This window comes from Corvus kubaryi, unplaced genomic scaffold (assembly GCF_017639235.1).
Source record: "Corvus kubaryi isolate FWS band 111438036 unplaced genomic scaffold, C.kubaryi_AGA036_p1.0 37396, whole genome shotgun sequence".
In the NCBI taxonomy this organism is placed as follows: Eukaryota; Metazoa; Chordata; class Aves; order Passeriformes; family Corvidae; genus Corvus; species Corvus kubaryi.
In genome coordinates this window covers 20,795,663-20,823,472 of record NW_024581135.1, presented here as the reverse complement: position 1 = coordinate 20,823,472, position 27,810 = coordinate 20,795,663, and the positions used below count along the sequence as shown (strand labels likewise).

Here is a 27,810-nt window from a genome sequence, read left to right as displayed (position 1 = left end):
CAAGAGGTGCAAAACTCAAATGATGCTCATATATCAGATTAGCTACAACAATAGAGATGTAATTCAGGAGACGTTTCCAGAGTATATACAGTAGCAGAAGGATGATGGTGGCCAGTAAAGCTGTTTCAAGCTACCAGAAGATGAAAGCTGAAAGTGACAAGACTTTGTACTCAATTGACACTCTTTGTTGTAGCAGCAGTCCCAGCAGACAATTTCACTGCCTTTTCTCTAACTTTCACAGAGCTATTTTATCTAGTTCTCTTACTACAGCCCTAAACAGTAAAAGGAACAGTAACACCCATGCATACAAAGAACTCCTAAAGTGGCTTTGTCTATAGTAGAAAATGCTACTAAGAGCCTGACCCAAATCATCTCTGAATTTATCAGTATGTTTTAGAAATTTCTGAAAGATAAAAGAGGCATCCCATTAAAACTACAATTCTCAATGTCACATGTCAGGCTTTGCTTACTAATGAGAATTAGTATGTTTGATGTCTTCCTTTGCTGTTCTCTTCTGATGCCTTGCAGCAGAATGGTCAAACCTCTGCAGCTATGGCATCCAGAGACCAGTTTTGTGGTGGCCCCTTGCCACACATCCCAGGCCATACTCTCTTCCTGCATGGACAGGTGGCAGAGTTCACTGTGCAGACACTGGAACAGCCTGATACTTGCAGCACAAGATACTTGGCTATTAAGCAGCACAGTGGCCAACCAGCTGCTCCCCAGTACCTGACAGGAAAAGACTGTAGGCCAAATAAAAACAACCTGCAGTCCAGGCATGGCCAGATGGGCACTGGGGTTATCCATGACAGGCTCTTCAATTTGATCTCTGTATTTAGTGCATCACCATGCTTGTGAACATAGCCCAGCAGAGTGCTACTGAATTAAGTGCTTAGTATTTGTAAAATGGTTCAAGATACACAGATTAAAGACCACATATACATAATATTATTCTGGCATTGCATTCCTTCAGGAACAGACAAACACCACAGTACGTAATTGGGCTGGTATCTCTTTAAATCCAGATCATTAGAGCTCTCCCAAGATCCCCATCAGTGTACAAAGAACCACTCATTTGATTATTTTACAATACAAAACCCCCTGCATATATCCACAATGATTATGTATTCAGTACAATCCCTTTAACGTCAGTACATCAGATGTGTTTCAGTTGAGATTTTGCATTCATAGTCACATTCAAATGAGTTTTGTCTTGCCTTCTCATCTCCTGTACTTGATCTCTCTCTTTAAATTTGGCATTTCTAGGAACGCCTCCCAGCTAGGTCTTAAAAGTAGATTCTTTTCTCTGCTCAATAAGCAAGAGAACAGTATATAATTTCCTACTTTATGTACAACATCTGGCACTGTAGAAAGAACCACTACAAATCTTACCAAGGCAGCAGAAAAAAATAGCTGAGAATCCTCCTGTACGGAAAACAACTCTGCAACACTATAGGCTATAACACCTATTACATATTATATGAAAGGTTAGCAGATCTCCTGGCAGAGCATAGTAAAGTTTGTGGGATTCGATTGCTGTATAGCAACAGAGCACTGAGAGAGAGAGAGGGCCTTTCATCAAACATTAATATGAATCTCAATCTGCTTCTCCCTATATTAAATAAAAAATGTCAAGATAAATCTGGCAGGAGTATATGCTTCCATATGTTAATATTTTGGGTGATAGTCTACACAAAGCATCTGCAACAAAATAACTTACCCTATTTAACCAGCAAGCAAGTTGAGGGTACAAAATTTCCCAAAGCACCAGAATGACTTAACCATGCTGCACTTAGAGCAGTAACTCAGGCATTTCAGAAACTACACAGCAATGACATTCAGTGAACCCAGAAACATAATTTAAATATATTTAAGCATTCAGAAACAGTTACCTAAGTGCTGTGCCTCTTAAGAATCCCACTAGAGGCATATGAGAACTTGGGGCTATCATGTGAGGTTAAGATCTATCTTTACCAAGACTCCAACTCCAGTAAGAGGGTTATTAAATGAACATGGCCCCCTATTCCAACGCAGTCTTAAAACGTAGAACCATGATGGTGAAGTTCACCTTTGCAATGAGAGTACATGGCAAGGGCAAGCAAACGCCAGCTGGGACAGTGCCACAGGAGCGATCTTAGAGTAGCACTAGAAGCTTCATTTAGTTTTCCAAGGTATTTCACTCAGTTCTCCAAGCAGAAAGCAGACTGGTTGATCATGGGCACAGTGAGACAAGAAGAAAACTTGTTTCCCTAATTATACACTGGTAGACAGCCCTTCCTCATGGACTGTGAAGAACAAAAGTAAGATCAGAAGGTATTCGTCTTCCAGTAATTTTTAACTGCTTAAACTTTCCCTGTTAACAAAGCAATGTTGCTTTCCAAACCTTTTCATAAAATTATAGCTCTTTAGTCATTTGTCAACACTCATCTGTCACATGCTCCTTGAAGATGCAAAGTCTTCAGGAGGAGTCTGGAAAGGAATTATCTGAGATTGTCAGTGTCTGAAGGCATAACTAATCAGTCCATGGAGCCTTGATAATTGTTAGGTTGTTTTACAGCCCATCTGCAAAAGCACTGCCTAAATAGGAATCAAATACCTACAAAAGCCTGTCCTATGTGTTTGTGGAAATAATAGCCAAAATTAACTTGGAATGTTGCCACGCACTTATATAAGGTCATGGCACGATGTGGTTACTTGTCGGTACTGATATTTATTCAAGTGGAATAAAGTGCTATTCATGAGCTAAAAGTCAACCCAATGTTTTATTTAGAATTAAAGTGCTTTTCCCAAAGAGGATGGCTTTTCCAAAGCAGTAAGTGCTGGGCCAGTTCTGTTTCGTTTAATGTCAGTGGCAGCTTCCAAAACAGCAGCCATAATTTCAACCATTATGCTGGGCTGTTCAGGGCAACTCCAGTCTGGTGAGCCAGCACTGTCTCCCCAGGACAGGAGTACAGCTAAGGGTGAGCAAGCTGGCACAAAAACAGGAACTTGAGTGCAAGGGTAACTAGAGATTGACAAGGCTCTCCTGACTATATGGGAAAACCATCAGAAAAAGACTGGTAGGAATTTTAATTACAATTGCATTATACCTAAAAAATTTCTTGTCCAGCAGCATCACAAGGACTGTATATTCAACACAGGCCTCCACTCTGTCCAAATCCAGGACAACATACCTGGAGTAGTAACCAGTAATACTTTGGTTAGACCAATAATTTAATCAACCATGTGCATTTTTTTAAAAAATACATTTTTACTGAGCTATTGCTGTTGTTTCACAACATTACAATTTAAATTGGAAGGGTACATGATACATATAGCTGATATTGAGCACTGGTTGTTAATGTTAAAGAGGTACTATTGCATATGTCTCATTTCCAGGCCATATGACTAACCCTATAAATTTCCAGGCAGACCAGGCCTACAAAGATGGTGACAACCAGTCCATTGTGTTTGGGGCATTGAAACAGTAAGGAGAGGCCAGATTCAAAACACTTCTGTAATGTTTCAAAATCTATCTTGAAAATCAATGAAAAGCCCAGTCCTGGCCCTCCTGTGTCCGTTTAAGAGGTGACAGAAATCCCCAGTATTAGTAAAACCAAAGCTACTGCTTAAAATCAGGAAGTCCTTAGAGAGCAGAGGAATGAACACACTGAGACTTTTATGTTAGCTAGAGAAGTCATTGCAGCTGCACCTTTTTCTAACCTTGCAAATAAAATAAATAAATAAAATTTGTAACAAAACATTTTTTGAAATGTTTTTTCCCCCTAGCACAGTAATTCCTACTTCAACAAACATCTCACATGCTAAGCTTTCATTAGGTACAACTCCATCTAATGTACTTTTCAAGGAGTTCAGGTCAGTAATGGATGTAGTTATTCAATACCACCCTCTTGTAACCCTCTTAGACCCTCTTTCCTCCCTCCTGTAGTCAATCTTCATCAGCATCTAATTACCAATATTCCCAGCTTTAAAACTTTGTAGCAGACACTGACGATATTGAGTGGCAACACACGATCTTAGTCTGTTTACAGATCTCTTTTCTTAGAATTCCCTTTCTGAAGAACCACTGGATTACATCCAAGCCCTTCACACCTTCCCATTCAGCCCATGGCTATTGGCCATAGTTCCACAATACAAAGCATTCAACACAACAATGGCCTATGCCCTGCCAGCCACTGGCTCCCACTCCTGTGCCCAACATGTCACCTTCTTGGCCAGGTCTGTAAAGATTGGGAAGAGGGCCCTTCTGTGAACAGGGATCAGTGAACAGATTTGGGTCTTTTAGAAACTGCCACACAGCCAAGAAAGAACAGCCAGAAAGGGACAAGGCGAGTGTTGAGACAATATCTGTCTCATTTTGGTACCATGAAAAAATATCCACATTTTCCTGCAGTAGACCAGTTAGACATTTACAAAAGTAACCAAAGCATACTACAAACCTCTAAAAAGCAACACAGCATTTGGTTTTGCTTTCCAGTGTTACATAAAGTTGTTTTTACATCTTAGAAATAAAATTTTAGCAGCCTTTCAATGGAAACGAAGATACATATGTATGTACATACTGCATATACTCTACTCCATACTGCATTTCAGAGTATCTCACTGAACTGATTTAATTAACATCAGCCAGAAAAGAAAAATATAACATGAAAGTGATTCAAGATCTGTATGGTCTTTCTTCTAATTAATGTCCTCTTTTCCACTGAAAGAAAAGCTCAAATGACAGTTGACTGCCATCTGCCCTGAATTTGCAGGCAATGTCTCATTGTCTCCAACTGTATGAAGATGAATATCCAGATTAATCAATCATTCCCAATTGTCTGTCTTCCAGATCATGGAGCACATTGGGGGGGAAAAAAAAAAAAAAATCACTGACTGCAGTTGCAATCCATAGTCCTTTGCCTGTCTACATTGTTGGGAGAATCCAGGTACAAGAAGTTGGCCAGATATCTCACTTCTACCAAGTTTCCTAGTTTGGAAGAGAGTGCTTGGAAAATAACAATTTCCCTTCAGTCTTTATTCTTTCATTTTAGAAATTTTTCTGCTGTTCTGTTTCTAATAAAAAGTCAGCAGGCAACTACTGAGAAAAGATAATTAGTCAAAGACCTTCACAGGAGCCCCACACTGACACAAGAGACATAATCAGAGGCTGTTTCTGAAGCCCTTTTGTGAATTATCTGAAATCTCATGAGCTGTTACATTGGATTACACTACTTACAGATGCAAAGGTAGCAATATCAAACTCATACACATCAAATGGAACAGTGCCTTCTCTTCACAAAGTGCTATCAAGACTTTCAAATTCCAAAGTAAAATTAAACAGATCCAAGCTGTGCTTCTTTCCTCTTCTGATACCCTATTCCATGGTATTTTCTGCAGCAGACTGATAGAGTGTTAAATGTTCTTAATAGTGCTATCTAGGTAACTGTACGCTGAGTCTACCCATTATTTTCCCTCTCTGTACTGACTGTCCCAGAGTATTCCGTAGAGCACATAGTAATATCTAAATATTTGGTTGTCTTTCTGATCCATCGGAGTATAAAAATGGACAGGTATTGGGTCTCAAAACCTTTTTGAGAGCAGATTTTATCAGCAGCCATTCACTGGAACTCAAAAAAATGCAGCAGGCAGAGGCAGGCAAAAAGAACAGTGTAGCAGCTGCATGGGTCACAGGTACAGCTACCACTAAATGACCATAAATCCACCCTCCTGTTTTTGATACGAGGTTGCCCAAGTGAGGACCTGGGGTTTTATTTCATGATTTAGAGCATGTTCTTTTCATTTCCAGAGCAGAAACTTAAAGTGAATCTGTGGATGCATGTAGGGATTTAGTCACCTTCAGACTATCTCTAGGAATAAAAGTGGTAATGAATGTATCTAAAAATCATCTAACTCCTTGTCCTCCCCTGCAACTCCCCCTGAAGCACTAACAGAGTAATTTTCCAATTAAAAACTAGACAGTCCACAAGCTTGCCAGCCACTCATTTGTAAAAAGACACAGGGCACCCATTTTAATGCTGCAGTCACATTTTAATCAAATATTAATCTTTAGAGGTCTTTGAAGGGAGGAGATATGCTCTCTTTGACAAGCTGATTCTTAAAATAACTTTTTTTGCTTTAGCAGTTAACAGGTCAAACGAGAATGCAGCAGGCAAGTCATGGACTAAACAGCACTTTCAACAAAAAAGACTCAGCAACATCAAGCAAGTGTCAGAAAGCACAAGCTGAGGGGATGGGACAGTAAGCAGGACATGCATTAACTTTCAAAGTTTGCCACTGTCCAATTGTTTTTGGATATTGTGCATGACAGCGCAGGTCATCCACTGGAGCAGGAACCTTCAGACTAGGGGCTGCAATAGCTCAATGCCTCCTTGAAGCCGAAGTTCCATGAGGAAATGTGACTTGATCTAATTTTGGAATCTGGAAAAAAGACAAACATCAGGAAGGAAGTTTAAAAAAAGTTTAAGTCCTTTCAAAGAAAAAGGAAACTCAAACCAGATAAATTCAAATAGCAGTAAGTCACCATCAAACTGCTATGACGTCTCCTTGAGAACAGCACATAAGAATTGCTTGTACCTCTCTGAAATATTTGAGACGGGGAGCAGGAAGTCACTACAATCTGTGGATGGATTTAGCCCAATGGTTTCCAGCTGTGTCTGTATATACTGGTAGTTCAGATCTTCATTTGTGTACAACACACACAGCTCTACTATGTTAGGTGATCACAGAGCTCCATACTTTCCATTTCAGGCTCTCCTATCTATAGAATAACCTTTGTAACTGAGGGCTGGAATACTCCAGACCCCACAGATGATTAAAGCTAACAGACAGGAGATCTGTCACGAAAAAAGAATTGTAACAGAGGAAACTACTTCCAGGTTTCTGGGATAAAGAGATAAACCACTAATTCCACATGAATTCTTCAGTACTGTGCATGCACTGACAGTGAGAACAATTCTCTGTAGGTGTCTGCAGGATTGCTTTGGTCAATTGGGGGTACCCGGTACAGCCTGACCAGTAACGTCACTGAACAACAGGATCAGAGGATCAGTCAGTTCCTGTGATTCACCTGGTAAACACAAGTCTCTCAGGGACTTGTTTGCTGAATCAATTCTCATTTAACATGGGCAGTATTTAAAAATTATTGGGTCACAGAAAAATGAAATTAAGACTTTATTAGCCAAGTCCCAGTTGTAGGAGAGTAAATCCTCATTATGCTGTAAAATGGTCTAATTTATATTACAGGGTTTTTCATATGGGTGATGGATGCATGTTGACCTCATAATGACCCCAGAGGGCAAAGGTTTCCTCCCATTCTCACTTTGTTTGCCTCTCCTGTCTTCTTCCTCTTTCCCCTCCTCCCTCTCTCCCTCCCACCTCTCTTTTTCTCTGAAAGCCCTGTAAACTGTACAGAATTTATTTTGAGCCGGTGGAAAGGGGTTAAATCGGCACAGCAAAGAGTGCTACTACCTCCTCCTTCCCTCATCTCTTCTCCTCCTGCACAGTGGCAAGCCAAACTGCAAAAGCAAAGTCAGAGGAAGGAAAAGGAACAACATAAAGCATTTTTAAAACACCCATTCTGAAATGTTAAAAATTATCAAACATAACTGAATGGAAAAGAATTCCAGCTTGTCTTTTTAAAATGGAAGAACACTGGCTTTAGACTCTACTCCCACCATGGGTATGAAATAGGCACAAGGGTCAATGAGATTTAACATATAAGTAGAGGGAAAAATCCCTATAACAATCTTCTACCATACTGCCATTACTGAATTTTAAGTACAACTTCTCCGACAAATATATTCTATAAACTTCAGACATTTTAGTATACCCAGAGACAGTCTATCCTCTTTTGCTTTAATATGCCCCAACACTCCTGTGATCAATATTGAATTCATAAAGTAAACAAGGTCCAGCTGGGTAAATAATGAGCACAAGCACACCTTAGCAAGTGGTTATTTATCCTAAATCAACCCTCAAACAACGTTATACCCTGTTTCTTGGAATCAGTGTAGTGCTGGAATTTCACATTTCAGCAATACAAATCCATGTCTTTACCACAAGTGCTAATTATAGAGTTCAGCTGCTGCTTCTTCTCTTTTTAAAGTAATTTACAGTTGTTCTCATACAGGCTATGAGTGTTGTCAACTCACCTATGTTTTCAGCTGAGTAAAGTATCTCACGCTTCCCGACTGGGGTGCTACGCAGTGCTGCTGTATGGCCCTTCAGGGAAAGCAGTAGTGAAGCTCATCAGTAGTCATATTTCTGCACTGACAAAGTTCTGTGTAACCATCAATGAGTCAGTTAATTTTCCCTCTGACATGTGCATGTCAGTGCTAAATCTCTGCATCTGTAAAACACTTTGGGATCCCTGACAAAGAAGGACTTTACGTAAAGGTCAGATGAATAACTTTCTTCTTCAGCAAAACCATTTTAAGATAATTTAAACAGACGTGCAAGTCTAGCAATCTGGAAATTCTCACAGCTGCTGTTTGCTACCTAAACTCTGCTGCTTAGAGTCATGTGTGTTCACATGATCTGCTAAGCTGGGAGCAGGGGGCTGTCTCTTGCTCTTGAACTTTTTCCTCCTGCACTTTACAATCAGTCCAGCAATGCTTTTATTGTGTAGTGCTGAATACATGAGCATGCATGTAAAGGGCATATGATGGAAGTTGCTTCTAAATGGTTTATAACTAATCTGTCCTTTATTAGTATTTCTTTAGGAATTGAAATAAACTCATTACAATTTCATGACTTTTTTCTTTTCAAAAACAACCCAAAAACTAGATCCTTAGTTTTTGGTCCTTAGAATTTATACTGCACTTTGCCTTATATGGCAACCACAGAGTAAGGGAACCGTATGTTCGATTTGCATTTTCTCTAGGTATGAAAATAGGTATACTGGTTATCTTTAGACAGTATTTATATCAATTTCACTTTCCCAGGATTCAATATACAGAGCATACCTCATACAGGCTATAGTGTTTTCAAGAGCTATTTAAAGGCTTCCTGTGAGTAACAAAGAAAACTAACTCTCTGGAAAGACACGAAGCTTACAAACTGAAACTCTGATGAAAACTTCAGTAATGAGCATTGAGAAATATAAGTAATCATTATAAGAATAGCATAACCCATCAAAGTCCATAGGTCAGACAGCTTTCTAGTTCTGTGTTGTAACAAAACAGTGGCATCAGCACAGGGCACTACAGGAGAATTAATGACTAGCTGTAATTAATGGCCCTGGGCTATGCCTGAGGCAATCAGCTCCTCCCATCTACTCAGGAATCCCAGGAGATACTCTAGTCTCCTTTGGCACACTAACATCTAGTTTTTAGTAAAATTCTTTCTACACAGAACTTTTGTGCTTAGATTATTGGGAGGACTTTATGTACATACATGAATAAAAATACAGTCAATTAGGGAGAACCTATTGGAGTGAAAAGCACTATCAGTGCCTTCAAGACTGAGTTCAATGGGAACAAATGTTCTCAAATAATAAAGAATGCAAGTGGGCTTGTATTTTTGATCACATGCTCTCTACATTTGAGGTGAGACCTATACTGCATTAACAGCTTTCTGTCAGTCTTGCAGCGCTTCAGTTCCTTCAGGAAGTCTGTTCTTCACCCCTGCTCAACTGTCTTGTTCTGCAACATCTCACTTCACTACCACTGCTATGATCACTGCTGTAAAAATGTAAGAGAACCTTTTGGATAGGTGCTAGGCACTTCAAAAATTGGTTATAATGCATGTACAACAAAGATAATAATCATTTTAGTCACCATTGCCAGGAAGTTATCAGCACATTACAGATCTTAATTTGATGTTAAAAAAAAAAGTGGTGATACATCATACGTTGTTTTATTCCCTGCCACAGTCTCTCTTCAGTTACATTTTCTTATTCCACACCCACAGATTCCCTCTGCAAACATTCACCGACTGCCTCTTGGCACAGATAGCAAACACATTAGAGACTTTGAGCAAAGAAAAGAATCGACCATTCTTCTCAGGTGAGCTCTGTAATACTGCAATAGACCCTTCAAATCTGGAACCTGGATATTCTCTTCCCTAGAAAAGCCTTGCATTGAAGAATAATCCATTTGACTGAGATGCAATCTGGAATGTTGCCATACACTACAGAAGTAATTCTCAACACGACTAGCAACATGAAACAGAGGTATCTGTGCTGAGCACTACACACCAAATCTCAGCAAGCTCAGCTCCACACTTACATTCAAATACTCTCTACTAACAGCCTACCAATAAATTAACAATCAGCAATACTCTCATCACATAGTATAAAAAATCTTATCTCATGTGTGTTTAGACTTACGGCTTGTTTGGTTGTCACACTTTTGGTCAAATTCCCCATCAAATGCATGCAAGGGCTTTCCCAGTGAGGTCTGTGTGGTCTGTGCATATAATCTAACTGAAAAGGACAAAGTTCTGACTCCTGTAGCCAAATGATGAACATTCTCATTATTACATTTAATTTTTTAAAGACATTGAAAAATCTAACCAGTGTTTGTGTGTTCTTTCAATGAGACATCCAATACCAGAACATGGTACTGGCTGTAACAGTTTATTGATTATATACCAACACAACAAAGTAGTAACAGGCATAGACCAGGAAGATTTGCTACCTTGTTTCAGAATTGTCCACAGATTACTTTAATATTAAAGCAGATCTGTACCACAGTCCTCTCCACGGTAAAAAGAAGCTGACAATTTTATCACTGCTTATCATGGTCTGGGGAAAATTATGCATTTGTGTACAATTATCAGTTTTCCACAGCCTTTCACTATTTTTTGGTAGTGATGGTGATGCTACTGAGATGATTAACTAACTTCCCTTCAAAAACAGATAAAAACTGAAATGACAGAGTTTCTGGCAAGAGAATTTCTGGCAGAGGAAGCAAAGTAGGAAATGCAGTTTCTGATATAAAACAGCCCACTCTGTCTCATCTGAGAGAAGGCTTGCTGCCTGGGTATTTCTCAAATGAAAAACTGCCAGGGTTTAAAACAACTGAAGCTTTCGTGCTATGAGAATTATGTGCTTTACAGATCATGATAATTCCTGACTAAAATACGAAAGAGTCAGTCTTTCAAACTGTTCCTTTCCTTCAGTGAGGTTACATTTACAGTTCAATGAGTGGACTTGGATTACAGGGTCCTTTTTCACTTGAAGAGACTGAGAATATTTGTATATATTGCATAAGCAAGATTCAAGCAGTGAACAAAAAATATGGGAAATGTCTCTCTGAATAAATTACTCAGTCCCTCAAGAATTTTCCTTTTATTATCCCTCACACCTTTCTTTCTGCCTCCTTCCTTCCTCCCACCACTCATCATCTGTCCTAGGAAAATAATGCCAGGTTATTCAATGGCCTTGTTAACATAAGAAATTGTTATGGTACATTGGTATGCTGACAAATCGGGTTTGTACTGTTTGTGGTGAAAAGTGCAACCTGATTCTCCATCCCTTCTGCTGGGAGTTCAGCTGGAGTCACTGAGGAAATCCAAAACTGAGGAAGAAACCTGGACTTTTAAAATGAGCACTGGCAGGGCAATACTGATGACTGAAAACAAGGAATAACCACCCCATACTACTTTCCCTGCTGAAGCTGGAAAGCTAATTGGGACACAGCCCAAGAGCAGTATGAGAAGTCACATTATCACTTCTCCCATGGCCTTAATCTCTGTCACTGATGGTAAAGATAAATTCTACATTTTATTGCTCACTTTTCCTTTCAGTGATTGCTCTCTCCATCTCATAGTTATTTGTTTAGATTTTTAGTGCATAAAAATCCTGGCAATGCTACTATGGGCTCTGAGCCATCTGAGCAATCTTCTTTAAATACACTAACACATCATCCATATGGTTATCCAATATGTAACTATTTACCTTCCACGATAATCACAGAGGTAATAAAAACTGTTAAAAGCTTCACAAAACTTCACAAAAGAATGTCACCCTAATTAGGAGTCTATGATTTTCACTGAATAGCAGAGTTTTAGGCATCAGTCTGAATGATCCCCTTTTTGAACATACCTTCATTATTATATGTCTTCCTTAAAAAAGACTGAAAGATCAGATGAGTGGTTGTCCTTAGGAGCTACCTGTTTGAGATCACTGCTGTGTGTGCCCCAGTAGTCTGATACTATGCAGTTCACTATGTTCTGGAAGATATCCACTTCACAGACAACATTTAGCAAGGCTGTGAAGACTATCTGAAAACTAGAAGGAGACATACCAAGGAAACTCCTTTCCAAGTATGATCTTCCCCAGTAGCTTATAATTTTTTAATGGATTTCAACAGAGGTTCCAAATTTGGTAGAGGGCCCGATCAAGGTATAAATAGTTTTTTATAAAAGCTGTAATTGGTACTATTTCCTTTAGAGTCAATTTAAAATTTTTTTGCCCCTTTCAGAGATTCCCTGTTTCCCTAGAAGACAATAATATTTGGATGAGAAATCACTTTTTTGAGACAGTTACAACATGTATTGTCTTACATCATGTGCAACACTGTCTATCACAATCTTCTATGTGTACTTCTGGCAGTAACTGATGCTGTTGATCGTGGCTACTCTGTACACTGTAGCTTGTGAGCTAACATTTTATGCCAAAAGTTGGTTGTGAGTATTCCAGACACAATTCCGTAGATGGATTAGTGATTATTGAGCTTGTGGAAGAAATCAATGAGCTCTTAGGCCTGCATGCCTATAGTAAGATGGAAGCTTTTTAAGCATGCTTTAAGACCTACAGTACTTAGGTCTCTTGGGATACTTGCAAAATTGTGTCTCTTTTTATCAGAAGTGACTAAACCCAGAAAGGACTAGGAGGAGCAGGAGGATGGAAAGCCATGTCATTCCTTTTCCTGGCCAGCAGATTTCATAAGCTTTGGGATGGGGACACAATATACTCATTGCACCAATATAGAAGTTCAGTCCCTCTGCTATCATGGAACTTGAGAAAGCCTCTTCTTGGGGCAACAGAGTTTTCTTTTGCCACCAATAGAGATAACAGGCGTCAGACTTTCAAGTGGAAGATGTACTGTTTTGTAGACAGAAAACTAGAAGAAATTATATTTAATCGACACAGTTTGAACCCCTATGACTGTACGTTTCTCAGGACAGCGTGTTGTTTGTGTGAGATGCCACCATAGAACTCATGCTGCTTTAAGGTTTCAGGCCCTGCCTTGGCAACTTTGGTTGGCAGGAGCTTTTCCACTGAACTCAAATGTAACAAGAAAATTTTTACGTTGTTTTCCTAAATATCATAAGTAGAAGCAAACTCAATATACTGAAACTGGCATCAGGAGCCCCCTGCAGCTCTAAAAGTGCAGGTATTAGTGTCCATTAGCACATCTTAAAGCACAAGAAACTACTTTGCATAAATTGATTGACTAAAACTGAAGGTGAAAATGAAGACCATGTTGGAGTCCAGTGAAAAAGCTTTTCAGGTACCAGTGAAACAGTGTAACAGACTGATAAACACAGAATTTTACTCTGGGCGAGGAGGATGAGCCTTTTTTTGACAAATAGAAAGTTCATCAAGACTATATTCAGCCCACAACAGACTTTTGTCTCTTCAACTACGAACGAAAATTTTAAAAAGCAGTTACCTAATTCCATTTTTGTCATATGCATTGCAATTAGTTTAGCATCTAATTTAAGTGTGACTGCATTATGAAACTTCACAGAAACACACTGAAGCAAATGTTTGTTTTAAGATCACAACATCAATACAACTATAGAGCATCTTAGCAGATACAGGACTTCTAGCTCTTCAGAATAACTTCAAGACAAGGAAAACTACTTGTTTCATTATCTTTGTAAATCCAAATAATCTTCTGCTGTTCCAATGAACACAGATCACAGGAAAGAAAAGGATGTCTTTATTTTACTAACAGAAGCCCAACTCCATTAAGAAGAGCCAGACTGGTTATATTACTCTGTGACATGTGCAAGGGGAGTATTTCACAGAACAAAACATAGGAATCTTTGCCACAGTGTTTACAACTTAAGGCCACATTGGGTACATTAGAACAGACATAACAAGATCAAAGAAATCACCATTCCTCTTTGCTTCCTGTTGCTGTACAGCCTTCCTCTCTTTTGCGTTTATTATTTTCTAAGTCAGACTGCTAAAGCTACGAGTTCCCAACGGGACCCCAGCTTCAGGGGCTAAGTACAACTGAGGGCCTGTGTGATCATCCATATGCACATTTTGTACAAAAATAAACTCTCTACTTGGTCCATGTTTCATCTGCCAGTTGGCTAGATTGGTTATTTATTCTGTTGGGAAGAATGAACACCCTTTTTGCAACAGAGCTTTACCTTCCCTCCTTCTCTATTTCCATCTATCAACCTCGTAGGAAAGTTGCAACTACTAACAGATAAACCTTAACTTTTGTTTTGGCTAAGACCTACAGAAAATACCTGTGTTACAAAATCTGAAACTGACCCATATTCTGAATATTTGAGGTCTGTGAAGGGGATAATAGACACACAACTATCCCTACATTTTTCAATTGACACAAAAATAAACCATTTGTAGACACACTCATGCAGGTTACTTCTGTTTCTAAGCCTCCTGTTACTATATTTGGCCACAGTCACAACACTATAAAATAAATAGATGTTCTTCTGTATCTTTATACCTACTTTCTCAAGCTCCTATCACTGAAGCACCTTTCACACCTCCTTTTTCATATTTCATCAATTTGTTTGTTTAAAGCCACTATCTTTCCCTAGAAATAAGTAAATAAATATAGAATTATTGGTGGGTTTTTATAAATGCTTCCAAATTTCCCTTGCTTTCAGACTGCACAGCAAGACCTGCCTTGGGTTTCCCTGCCTTTTTGCCTAAAGCCATGAGAGACAGCCTGAGATTTCACATCAGTAGCTTTTACTAAACGTTTTTTTTCTCTTTGAACAAAGCATCACCTTAACATCTGAACAGTAAAATTCCATCTTTCCTTTTTATTTTCCCATGCATCATTTAAACATGCTGCTCTGAATTCTACAGTTAGAGTATTCCCGAGTAGTTACAATCAACAACATCTTTAAAGTCAGATACAGCAGGAAATGTGTGCTATCCAGGATAGTTTCACACATTTGTTTGCTGTATAGTAGCCTCAATTTAAATATGATAATCTAATTTAGTAAAAACGAACTGAAATCAGATTTACTGCAAAAACTTTTAAAATTTAATTTTCAGACTAGCAATCAATGCTTATTCAGTTTTCATCTTATCCCTGCCTCCCTTTTTGTAGATGTTTAAATGACACTGAATTAAACAATTGCACAAATTTTAAAAAATGTAGGAAAATTACCATCTGCACTAAATTCATGAATAAAAAGGTCCAGAGAAATCAGTCTTTATGAGCATTTGTCTTAACAGAAAAAAATTATAAAAAGCAAAAATTCTCACAGTAGAAATAATTTTTAATTTTTTTTTCTGGCATTCTGTCTTTCAAATCATTTTGAAACATAAATGACAGAAATTAAAAAGGGAACTCTCACTATCATCTCATTCAAAACCTTACTCAATTCCCGAAATATCACTTACAGGATTAAATATTAAAACATCTTCAAAGAAAGAACTCTGTTGAGACACACAGCAATAAGCCTATTACTATTCACAGACATAAACAGTATCTAAGTATTATCTGCTCAGTATTACACTCCATTACATTTCCCCTAAATCTTTGCAAAATAAAAATATACTCTGGTAAACAACAAGAATTGCAACAGAGGGAAACAAACAAAAAAGAAATCTTAAACTTACATTGATGTGTTATTATAGGTCGTGCACAGCAAGTAGCCCTACGGATACATTTTAGGTTTTTTATCCATGCTCCGTTCTTGTTGCTGATGTGACCACTTAGGCACATGGTCAAGTTGCAATCAGCTTCCCTCTCAGTGATGTATGAGAGCTGTGCTGATTTATCTCGTCCTTCTGCAGCAGATTAGCACTAATGTTTCTGCTTCTGTATCCTACCTTTCTTCAGCATAGACTCTGCACTATCATTGGCAATCCAAATTAAAGAGCCAGTGAATGTAGAACAGTTTTGGGGTTTTTTTTTCTGAAATCATTGCAAAGCAGGTAGTCTCACACAACCAGAATCTTTTATCCATTGAGCCTCTTTTTTAACACTTTTGGCAAGAACACAAGTCAGAGATACAGAAGAATGGTTCCAGTAAATCTGCTATAGTCTTCTAGTGATTTATTCTGTTAAAGGAATATTCTCCTATGCAGATGGCCCTAGGCAAGAGATGCCTGTAATGCAGCAACGTTTCAGCCAAAATAATGGGATTTTCACTTTGTAACACAAAGGTATTGTGTTACACACAGTGAAACTGAAGTTTAACCCAAAGAAGTGAACAATGTGAAATCAATTCATGGAAACAGGGTTTATGAGGAAAAAAAAGCAAGTTAAGTACCTTATACATTAAAGGTACTTAAAAACTGATCAAGTTAAAAACTATTTCAGTGCCTTACAGTGCATACATTCATTACAAATTCTCTCTTTTTGCCTTAGGATTGACAGATTTTACACTATCAAAAGTATTACAAAGAACCTGACTGAATCTTTTTGTTACTGTTTTCAGTTTGCAGTAAACATCTACTATTTTAGCAGTAAAATACAATTGTTAATTCACAATCTCTCAATTCAAGACACCATGAGACACAGCCATTTAAATTTTCATTAGGACTTTGAAAAGTATTTAGGAAAAAATGGATGTCTTAGACCATCTAGTCTTGAAAATGTGAACATTCTGACAAGTTTGCTCACTGTCAAAATGACTCACATCACTACTGTTCCTAGCTGCTACTCTTTCTGATCACAGAAGTATTTCTCTCTGTTTTTAAGAACCAAATGCATACCTGAATATTAAACAAGAAATATATGCTGCTTAAACATTAGCAATATTTGAGCAGCAACTCATAAAGACCTATTCTGTGTCTATTATCAGCATTCATTTTTAAAAAACATTATATGGAGTGTCTTACCCTAACCAGGAAAGTAACAATGAAATTGTATTAACCCATTACTTTGTAAAAAATGCTACTACAAAGGACTATCTTTGCTCTAATATGAAAGTCTAATGTGGTAACATCCATTTCAAAGTGCTTTCTGGATTATACATATACTGATTTTTACACCTGCACAGGAGCACACAACCTTGGGGACAGAATGTAAGAAAGACCTAAGCATGATCACTAGTAGAGAATTTATTCAAAAGCAGTTTTAGTTCTAGGCATGGGACTGCATGAGACTACTTCAAGCCACTGCAGCTTTCCTCCTCTTTTTGTGCGCTGTTGATAAGGAATGAAATGTATGACTGAAGAAGGGCATCCAGAGAAAGTGACAATCTCCTGAGGGAAGGTGTGTGAAAAAAAAGCTTCAAGGTACCCCCAATACTGAGCTGACAGCACCTGGACTGATGTACCTTCAATGTCTTCATGCCCTTCCAGCCTTCAGAGAGCAATTTGTAAATGCTGACTAAGCATCTTTTGGGTTTGAATTTGAGAAGTTTCTCTGTGTGAGAGATGCCAACTACCAGACGTTCAAAGAACTGAAAGTCTCTGTTTGAAGAAAGATGGAGGTTGATGCTACACTCCCATCTGACTTTGAGTCCTCTTCAGGACTACACTCATCCAAAGAGCAGCAATTCTACATTTAGTTGTCTTCCCTCAGGAACAAGATAAAAATTCCCAACTGTTATGTCAGCACACTATCCTAAAGAAATAGCTCTATTCCATTAGCAGTTCTACAGTTAGGAGTATTCCTCCTCTTCTGTGGAGAAACATCCTACAATATCAAAACAGAAAGATTCACTGCATCAGAGAGGGCAGAACGATGTTGATCTTCCTGACAGGGTACCACCAGCAAAACAGGGTGTGACACGGATGTTGCAAACAAAAGTGGAAAGTGCTGTCAGTTCTGAAGGCAATATCAGTTGCAAGGACACTTTTTTCCTCTAAGACCTGAAACAAAATTTGGATCCCATGGTTTCACGTATGTCTTTGCTGTACTAAGATAAAGGTATGTAGCCAAAATAACAAAATCTTTAAATCTGGTGTACAAACAGCATTGGAGCTGCTACTGCAGATACACACAGAATCAATCTCAAAAAAATCAACTCCACTTCAAACATTACCATTTATAATGTCCCCAAACTCCCATCAGATGTTTGTTTGGAACCTCACCACTCTGATGGTCAGAAAGAAACTTCTAATGTACACTCAAACACTTAAGCTGCATTAGTACCCATCTGCTCCTGAGCAGCACTATCCTTTAACAGTTTCTATCCCCTGAATGGTGGTCTTGTGTACTTACAGGCGCCAACCATATTCCATATCAGCTTTCATATCAACCAGACTAAACCAGACATGCTCTTTTATAATATAACAGTCAGTCTATCTCTCTTATCACTGTAGTCTTTCTCTTCATCTATCCCTGTTTGAGTTCATCTCTTCTAAACCTGGGAGAGCAGAACCATACATACTATGTTCCACTTGGACTGAACACAACAGTTTATTCTGGTAGACCAAACAAACTGTGGTTTTAATACATGGTGCAATAACATGTAAGCCTCCTACTACCTTATATTCAGCAGCTAAATACTACATATTTATCTGTAATTAAATTCTGACAATTATCAATTGGGATGTGTTAATATGTACTTTCTCTGCTATACTACATGAGGTCACGAAGTTAGGAATTAACACCAATCAGCACCGACTTATGTCCAAGTGCTTTTGGGTAACATTACTGCTGGCCCACTTGTGAACTCCCAGTTTTTTACTGACACATCATATTGGCTTGATAACGTAATTTCCAGTTCTCTGAAGCAAGTTGTTTCCATAACTGTTCAGCAAGGAGGAGAAAAAACAGCCATTGTATCACTGTTTGCCACTAAAAAGCATCATCTGTCCTTTCTAAGCCCCAGTGGTTTCTTTAAGTGTTACACACAAGCTATGCAAACAACACACTAATACTCCAAACATGCAAATGGATTATATGTATTTCTACAGGAAACTATTCAAGGCAATTGAGAGTGTAAAGTCAAACAAATTATCATCTATAATTGACAACATGCAAGTAACTTTTAATTAAACATGACTCCTCTACTGAAAAAAAAAACACATTAAAACCCTACTAAAAGGGAATATAGCTAATGAGGAGGGGGAAGTGGGAGGGGAAGGAATGAACAAAACACTGTTTTGTGAAGAGGGTGTTGTTCACCAAAAAAAAAAAATTTACGAAGCAGACTTTTAAATGTATTTCTAACTAATTATTGATTCAAAGCCCACATCAATTTCAAGCAAAAACATACATGCAGGTAAAAAATGCAGGTTCTCACAACCACAAATAAGATACCAGAACGCTTATTTATGCAAGCAACTGATTTCTTTAAAATGTCAAATATTAGATTGAGACAGGCAGGAAGAATTTTGGAGTTAAAATGATCAACATTATTATTAAAGAATAATATAGAGACATTTAGAACCTATTGAAAACTATACACAGAAAAAACCTAAGCCAATACCCAGAATTTTTAAGCCACAGCTGGAGGCTCATCACAGAAAGGGCACCTAGCTGCTTGTGCTGAGGTCCCAAGAAAGCTTAGTAAAGGGAAATCTCTTCAGTTGAGAATGTGTGCTCAAGTAAGTGTTGCATATGACGCATCTAGACATTAAAGGCTTGTTCAACCATTCAATAATCATCAAAACACTTACAAAAAACAAATGTATGCTGTCTTCTCACTTTGCATATGGAAAAAGCAAGAGGGTGAAACTAAATGTCTTGACCAAAATTGCAATAAGGTGACTTTCGTAAGACAGGCTTATATGACTTGCCTTTTTGCAGCTATAAATCAAATAACTCCATAGCAGAGCTGGCACATCTTTAGGCTTTCCACAGGGAAGAAAACAGGAATTTATTCGTAGTCTATCTAATCACTGACAACCCATTCCTCCCGCTCTCATTACATGGAAAAAAAATAAGGGAATATACAAGTTTCCAAAGGCCAACTCATAGCTTGCCCTACATTTTAACCTCAGTCAGCAAATTATCCTAGGGATAATAGTATTTCTGCCAGCGAAAGCTCTTTTGCAACTATTCCTTGTACCAGTCCTTCATTAGGCTAACTCTGCTACACAAAACCCCCATTTTCTCAACCTAACCCTATGACATTTTCCCCACAACCCAGCCAGCAAAATTTTTAGTAGAGACTATGGTTTTAGTGAGTAGAAGACCTAGTAATGCTTAGGGAAAATAAATCAGTGGGAACACTTTAACTCCAGGTATCCAGTCTACATCTCAAGGCTCTTTCTGCAAGAACTAAAAGGACCTTTTTTCAGAATTAAAGTTGAGCTGGGATTTGAAATACAGAGATCTCTAAAAATCAGGGTAGTCTTCCAGCTGCAAACTGCACAGGCCACAATGTGGGCTATGTAAGCAGCAAGGACGAAGAACAAAACTGAAAGGATTACATGCTGTCCCATGGGCTACAGAACCCACTTGCCAAACAAAACTTTTCTAAGAACCTCTGGAAAAAGCTGAGTATACAGAAAGCACAAGCCTGTATCTTATCCTTCTGAAGGCTTTTCCTTAGAACAGTGTTACAGTTTCTCACTTTTCTCAAAGTGGTCATCTAGGTCTGCTTGCATTTTAGTGTTGGTGTTGTGAAATGTCCCTTTCCCACTTCACATCAAAGCTGCAGACAAAATAAGAGGTGACAGTTATAAACTATCTTACTGAGTGGCAATGTAATAGTGTAAGTGTTTTATTCCTTACTTTCCCTTAAAGAATCTCTGGCACGCTGAATCTATCATTAAATGTATACTTAAAAACCAAGAGATATAAAATTAGCTTTATAGCCTTCAGCCCCAGACAGATGAACTAACTTCCTCATTTGATAATGGTGTATCTGCCCAATGGACAGATATGGCCCCACAAAAAGATGTTTAGCTTCAGAGAGCCCGTGTGTAAAGGCCACTGTAAGACATGTTAGACATCACTTAAAAAATATAAGAGGCCAAAATCCAACTTGGGTGAAGAGAACAGGGAAAAATAGTTTTAGCAAATGGGAGACAGATACCCTAGGTAAAGAGGTAACATTTCATACACTGAATGTGGGATAGGTTTCTTATCCAGAGATCAATTGCCGTGAGTTGTACCTTAGGTATAATAACTTTCTTCACCTGCAACTAAGTTTGGAATAAGTAAATCCAGACATGACAGGTACACTGTTTCTTTTCAATGGGTATTCTTTCCACTTTTTTTTTGTTTTTAACAACCGTGGATTTAATTGTAAGTCGTGATACTTAGTGTATTTTTTTCACTCTTCTATGCAGAAAAGTTTCTGTAAGTTTCAGGTTCCTACCAGCACCCTCTAATCTCAATCAGTAAGATTTGCATAAGGCAGTTTTCTTAAAGAATTGTGCAGCAAAAGGAAAAATGGCAATCACACACTAGTAAGAAGTCAAGATTGTAAAGAGGAGATGGACATGGCACTAAAATGTTACTGAAAAGTGAGCTATGGTTGTTGAGTATTACTGCATTTTGGAGATCAGACACTGTGAGAACATAAGTAACAGTCAGGAGGGCCAACAAGAATCAGGTTTGTTGAGTGAAGGACACAGAATCAAGAGTTATTTGCTTCAGCCATGTCTCAGGGAGAAGCATAAGATTAATGATCCAATTTTTGATGAGCAACTTCATTCTGAAGACGAAATGAAGTTGCTGAGTATACTTCCACTTCAATATTTACAGAAATTCTGAGCAAAAGGAGAGTGGAAATAATTTCTACTGGTCATTGAAATGAAATGCACATGCTTTGAATGTTGCAGCTTCTGTAGAATACCGTGTATAATTACTATTTGTGCTTTATTTTCCTGAATTAACTGATTAACTTGATTAACTGCTGCTAAACAGCCAGCCAATTTTTGACTGGAAAACAAGATGTAACATGAAGCAAAAAGGTGAAGCTAGAGGTGAATTTTGGGTCATTCCTTCCCCCTTATGCTTTCTTACAACATGGGCACAAAGGGATATTCCACAAACACCAAAACACATCTGCAACATGTGGAAATTTATACTTTATCAAAATGCAGTCATCAACACTGTTTGCTGAGACAAGAGATCATTCACAATTTATTGGTTTTATTTACTTAATGATGTACACATTGATAGAGGGGCAAATGTAGCAGAATAGTGATCATGCTAAGAGGTCCTTGTGAGGCAGTGCCAATAAAATCCTTAATTTTCATTAATTTAAGTGTTAGTAGATGTGCCAAAGAACGGAATGCAGGTTGCACCAGTTTATGCTGGGTGTGTTCTGTCCTGGGACAACTAGGAATAACTCACAAGAGGAATGAAAACAGGTAAAACAGAAAAATAAATGGAATTACATGTTCTTGCCAATACGTTATTTTCTAATACACTTTTCCTTCTTTCATTTGAGAGTGAATTTTCCCAACTGATTCTGTAAACCTTTACAATACTAGAACTGCAGTAATTTTCCATTCTTTTCCATCCAATGCACATGGACGCCACTAACCACTTCAGATCAGGCTGTATATAGCACCACATAGTAAGGTTCCTTAAAATTAACAAAAACCCAAAAATGCTTGGAAATTATTCTTCAAGACTGAAGCATTAAATATCACTACTCTAAGATCAGACAGCCCTCACTTATAGTTAAGAGAAACAAATCTGCAAAGCAGAAAAATGGACTTAACCAAAGTTGGAGGCTTTAAATACGGTTATGTGGGTTGCTGTTGGTTTATTTTCTTTTAATCACTGAAGTAGACGAAGAAAGAAATGTAGTAGCTGTCACCTATCTGGATATCAGTGAAATATTTAATAGTCATAGCTCCTTTTAAAAACTGAAAATGCCTTGGGTAGAAGCAGTGTCATGAAAATTAACAATTAGCCAAATGACTGCAAACAAAAGATAATGAAACATGGCAACACATAAAAAGGTGGCATCTAAAGAAAGTGGGAAACGGCTGGGTTCTGGTTTTCTTTTTCTTTTTATTCATAATCTCAAAGAGAGAACAAACAACTTGATAACATGAAAACACTGGAGAAGGAGAAGACAAAAAAAATGGACAAAAAATAAATGTAATATGTAAGTCTCTAGGGAATCAGCAATGCTGAGGAAAAGATACATTTGGAAAAATTCAATGGAGACATCATTTGCATAGAGCTAGTGACTGAGCAAAGTCTAGGAAGCAATAATCCTAACTTGGAGTATACAAGCATGCCTTCCACTGTCATCATTTCTACCTCTGTATAGGTATCTATGTGAGCTTAACTAGTGACAGTTTTTCTACAATGGCAAAATGCTCTTTTCTCAACAATTATCAAATGCTAGCACGTAAAACTGACAGTAAACATCAGATTAGGTATGTTCCAGACACATATGAAAGACAGGGTCATAAAATTCTGTGTTCCAGAGATCTCATACAAAGAAGCATGATGGCATTTCCAGTAATTTAAGAATAGGTGATTTTTTTTTTTCTTTTAATTATGGCAAAACATAGACATGACCACAGTGTGCAAACGGGGATGGATATAAATACTGAGGACAGTGAGAAATCATCCAAAGGACATGAAAGCAGTTCACAAAAGAACCAAAGAATGAACTCTGAAAACAAATTCTGGAGGGGAACTCAGAATAAATTTGTTACTAGCATGTGATGCACTTGGCCGTGGAATGTCTCTCTAAAAGTGGCACCCATTCACAAGCCATTTGGCATGGATATTTAAAATGTGCAAAGACAAAACTTTACAGAGCATACAATACAGACCAATAGCTCTTCGGTGGAGAGATGGAGAGAGCACATAAAATCAGAGAAATGGAAATAAAGATCTCTTTAAATAAAGACATCATTTTACTTCCAAAAGAAGGGACAGAACTAGTCCTACCCTTGGAGACTGATGGGGAGGAAGCATGAGGGGCTTTTATTTACACAGTACACAATACTGTCACACTCCATTTTTACAGTACATAAACAGTTTGAAGGTTTTTCTACAGTATTGTCTGAAAAAGCAGGTACTGGTCATACCAAGACACAGAAGACAAAGTACATGGAACATTTTGCCACAGGCACAGCAAATTCTACTGCCCATTATTGCAATGAAATTAGTGTAATTAGAGTGGTTTCACTTAAAACAAAAGAGTAAACAACACTTACTGGAACCCTGCTATCCTGTTTTAAGTTTCCAGATATTTAATCCATGCTGCTGTTCTCTCACTGTGAAGAGAATCTAACAAAATAAGAATATCTTCCCCCCAGTTTTCTTATGCAGCAGTCTGTGAGTAATGCCTAATGTAAATAGACAAGCACTGCTGCGGCAGTAAAAATGACAAGATAAAGGACCTACTAAAGAAGGCGGCACATTCATGACCAGTAATGCAGCAGTTTGAAAATAAAAGTAGTAATATTAAGAGATGTTCTTTCTATAGTATCAAAACTTCAATATATGTTTCTATTTATTTTCATCATACTGAGCATATCAATCTTGGGCACAGTCACAAGGACATCTCTTCTAGCAAATCCTACTCACAATAAACAAGCCATTCAAAAATGTTCATTTAAAAAGAACACATCTAATATAAAGATAGCATTCATTATTACTTTAACAACTTTCAAAGAAAGAATTCTTTCTTCCCTCTGTGTTCTTTGGAATAATAATTTTCATTTATATATGTGGCAACAGCATAATCAGATAATGAAGATATGCATAGGTAGACTGAAATAAGTGTTTTAGCAATAAAGGTATACTTCAGGATACAGGAAAAATCAACAGAAACGTTAACTGGTGAAGACAGAAGAAACATGCTAATGCTTTGCTTTAGCTGGAGACAAGAAAGAATAAACAGTCAATCACAGTCAAGTATCTATTTCTTTCTAGACATTTGATACTGTATTTACACATACATACTACCATAGAGGGTGAGCTTTGCCATTATTCTGTCCCAGGGCAGCAGGCAAATATAAAGTACCTCTCCATCTCCCTGCAGCAGCTACTTGCTAGAGAACAGTTTCACAGATTGGTTTTTGAGAGTTGTTTATTCCCACACTAAAATGCAGAAACTTCATATGAGTAGTATGAATTATTTTGTTAAATAAGAAGAGAAAATATAACTCGTGGTCTGCTTCAGGATACCACAACCATTCATTACATTTTATTCAATAAAAATTAACTCAATTCTTACTCAAAGACTTTGCCCATTTAATGGATACCAGGAAAGGAAATTCACCTACCATTTTGTAATGATACTCGGATTAACAGTATGGATGACCAAGTAAAATCAACGTGTTAGAGAATTCTTGTGGTAGGAAAATATGCATTCCTACCATTGCTAGGGCTTGAAGCATTTTCAGTACTTTCATTTCCTCACACCTTCCCACAACTTTAGTGTGCAAAGTTGACAACAATCCACTCAAGCATCAATACTTATGGGCTGATCGGTAGCATGTATCAGCCTTTGAAGTCAAATACCAAGTAGATCTTCAGAAAGGTTAAAAGGCAGAAAAATCCACATTCTCTTGTTAAAATAGGAAAAGTCGGTCTCTTAGAATAAAATTATACCAAGTACTTTTTGTATATGAGGTCAGATGGAGGTAACACCCTCCATAAGGCAACTCCATCTGGCAGATGTATGTAAATACATCAGACAGAAACAAAAATGAAAGCTTTGATGTGAATTTCTATTGTAATCTCAAATCATATAATCTTTCAACCATACCACAGCAACAGCACAAGTAAATGCGCCAGCTATTTATACGCTCAGATTAAAGTGTAGCTCTTCCTTGATAACTCATTATGTAAAATGGGTACAGTAATCAATTCTGCTACTGCATCAGTGTATTCAGACATATCTTCTTAATTGTCCACACTTTTACTACATTTCACTCCCTTAGCTCTGCAGAGCAATGTGCTAAGAAATACTAAGTGATGGCATAATTCTCACCACCTTCAACAGCACAAGAATTATTTCCTAACTTCTTCATGATTGATGGTTATCTAGTAAAATCTAAATGTCACAGATAAACCTAAGGAGAAATACCCAATAAAACCTTAAGCGGAGATCAACAAAGGTTCCATTAAATGCTAGCAGGAACAAAAGTGACAAACGTATAAAGAGAAACCATATTAATCAATCTGTAGAAGAGACAGATACCAGAAAACTGTCTGAGAAATGAGGGCAGAAAGAAAAAAGGCATTTGAAAAATGTTTCATGCTTCTAGAGAGGATACAGCCGCTTGAAGGGTATTGGCAGAAAGGAAGAAAAGAGAAAATAAGTCTGTAGTGAGCTTTTAATCTTTCCTTAATTGTACTGAGAGTCTCCAGCATCATCCCCAGAGAGAATTAAGCATAAAAGACTAAGTTACTCAAACAAGTTCCTTTATAACAAGTCCTTTCAGAACAGCATGACTTCTTTGAAGGACTCAGTTTCTCAAAGACTAGGTCACACAAAAATCAGATTGTAATGCATATTTTTTTATGCTAAAACAAAACTACTATATTGGACCTGATTCCACAAACCTGCACTCAGGAATATGTAGATAAGGTTCTGTGGGAATTAACAGAATAGTTTGTCTATTTTGGTTAATACTTCAAGAAAATGGTTTGCACTGGTCATCAGAAAAGATATTTTCAAAGGTCAAGAGAGTGGTGGTATGCAAAATTAAACAGAAATTACTCAGGAAATGGTCAGAGGTTAAAATGTAAGCAAGCTGAACTGTATCAGTAAGTACTAAATGCAGGATGGCAAGGTTTCACTTTAAATGCTTATTATTTATCACCCTCAAACAACTGTTATATAAGCCTGGCTTAGAGCTATGTACAGCATCTAGAAAGAAAAGAGAGTTTTATCAACTTAATTTGAAATTAAGAGTAGTAAAGTTCATTCAGAAGATATTTAGTGAATAAACTTTTATTTGTGAGTTTCAGCTTTCTTTCAGTTTCTTCACTTGGGACTTAACTGAGAAAGTATTTTAAGCAGAGTTCAGAGGAAATACACACTAATGGTCTTATCTAATCAAGCGTGGGATAAAGAATAAAGAAACTGAGCCTTAAGCACTACACCAGACTGATGGTATGAATCCATGTATTCTGCTAAACCTCTGATTTCAACAACAGCCCGTAACAGAAATACTAGATGAAAACTCAAATTTTGTGAACATCCGATTTATGACATAGTTCAGAAATACATGGAACACATCTTAAAAGGCAGCACATCTTACATGGTGTTCTTGCATATTTGTGGCATAAACAACCATTCACAAAAAGAAAAAAACTTATCCATAAGCAGACTTGCTTCCATAAATCCCCTTGACATTTAAACATTTCTGAGGGTCAGCAGGTCCTTTCACATTGCTGGTGAACAGATTTCTAGGAATTTTGTAGCTCACTGAACTAATGGAATTTGAGCAATACTCACTAACTCTGAGAACTGCAACTGCAGAGTTTTACTACTCAGATTGAAATGAGGATTGGTTCAAGAGCAAGCACGTGGACTATTTAGGGTTTTTGAAACCTCCTTCTTCTCTTGATATCTGGGACTGGCCATAATCAGCACAGATGACAGGCTGAGTCCTGTAATTCTTATTCTCTGCCATAGGAGAGATACTCCACATTTAGGTCTTAGTTTTCTGTATCTTCCTTTTTAAGTGTACCTCAGGGATGCCTAGAGTTCGTAAGGCTTTGATATGATTTGCCTCAGTACAATTATTGGGCTGACCATTTTGTTAAGCACCCCTCAACTACTTAGCCACAA

General features: G+C 37.7%; 1 protein-coding gene across 5 annotated transcripts in view; it reads right to left on the bottom strand.

The window, feature by feature from the left end:
• Positions 1–27,810, bottom strand: part of RAPGEF4 (Rap guanine nucleotide exchange factor 4) — a 159,581-nt gene that overhangs the window by 98,033 nt on the left and 33,738 nt on the right. Inside the window, exon 1 of one of the 5 annotated variants that reach the window (XM_042040582.1) lies at positions 15,791–15,969. The exons of the other annotated variants lie outside the window; for them this stretch is intronic. The gene's annotated coding sequence lies outside the window, so the exon portion shown is untranslated. Of the gene's footprint in view, positions 1–15,790; positions 15,970–27,810 lie in introns of those variants that run through there. 5 annotated transcript variants of the gene reach the window in all.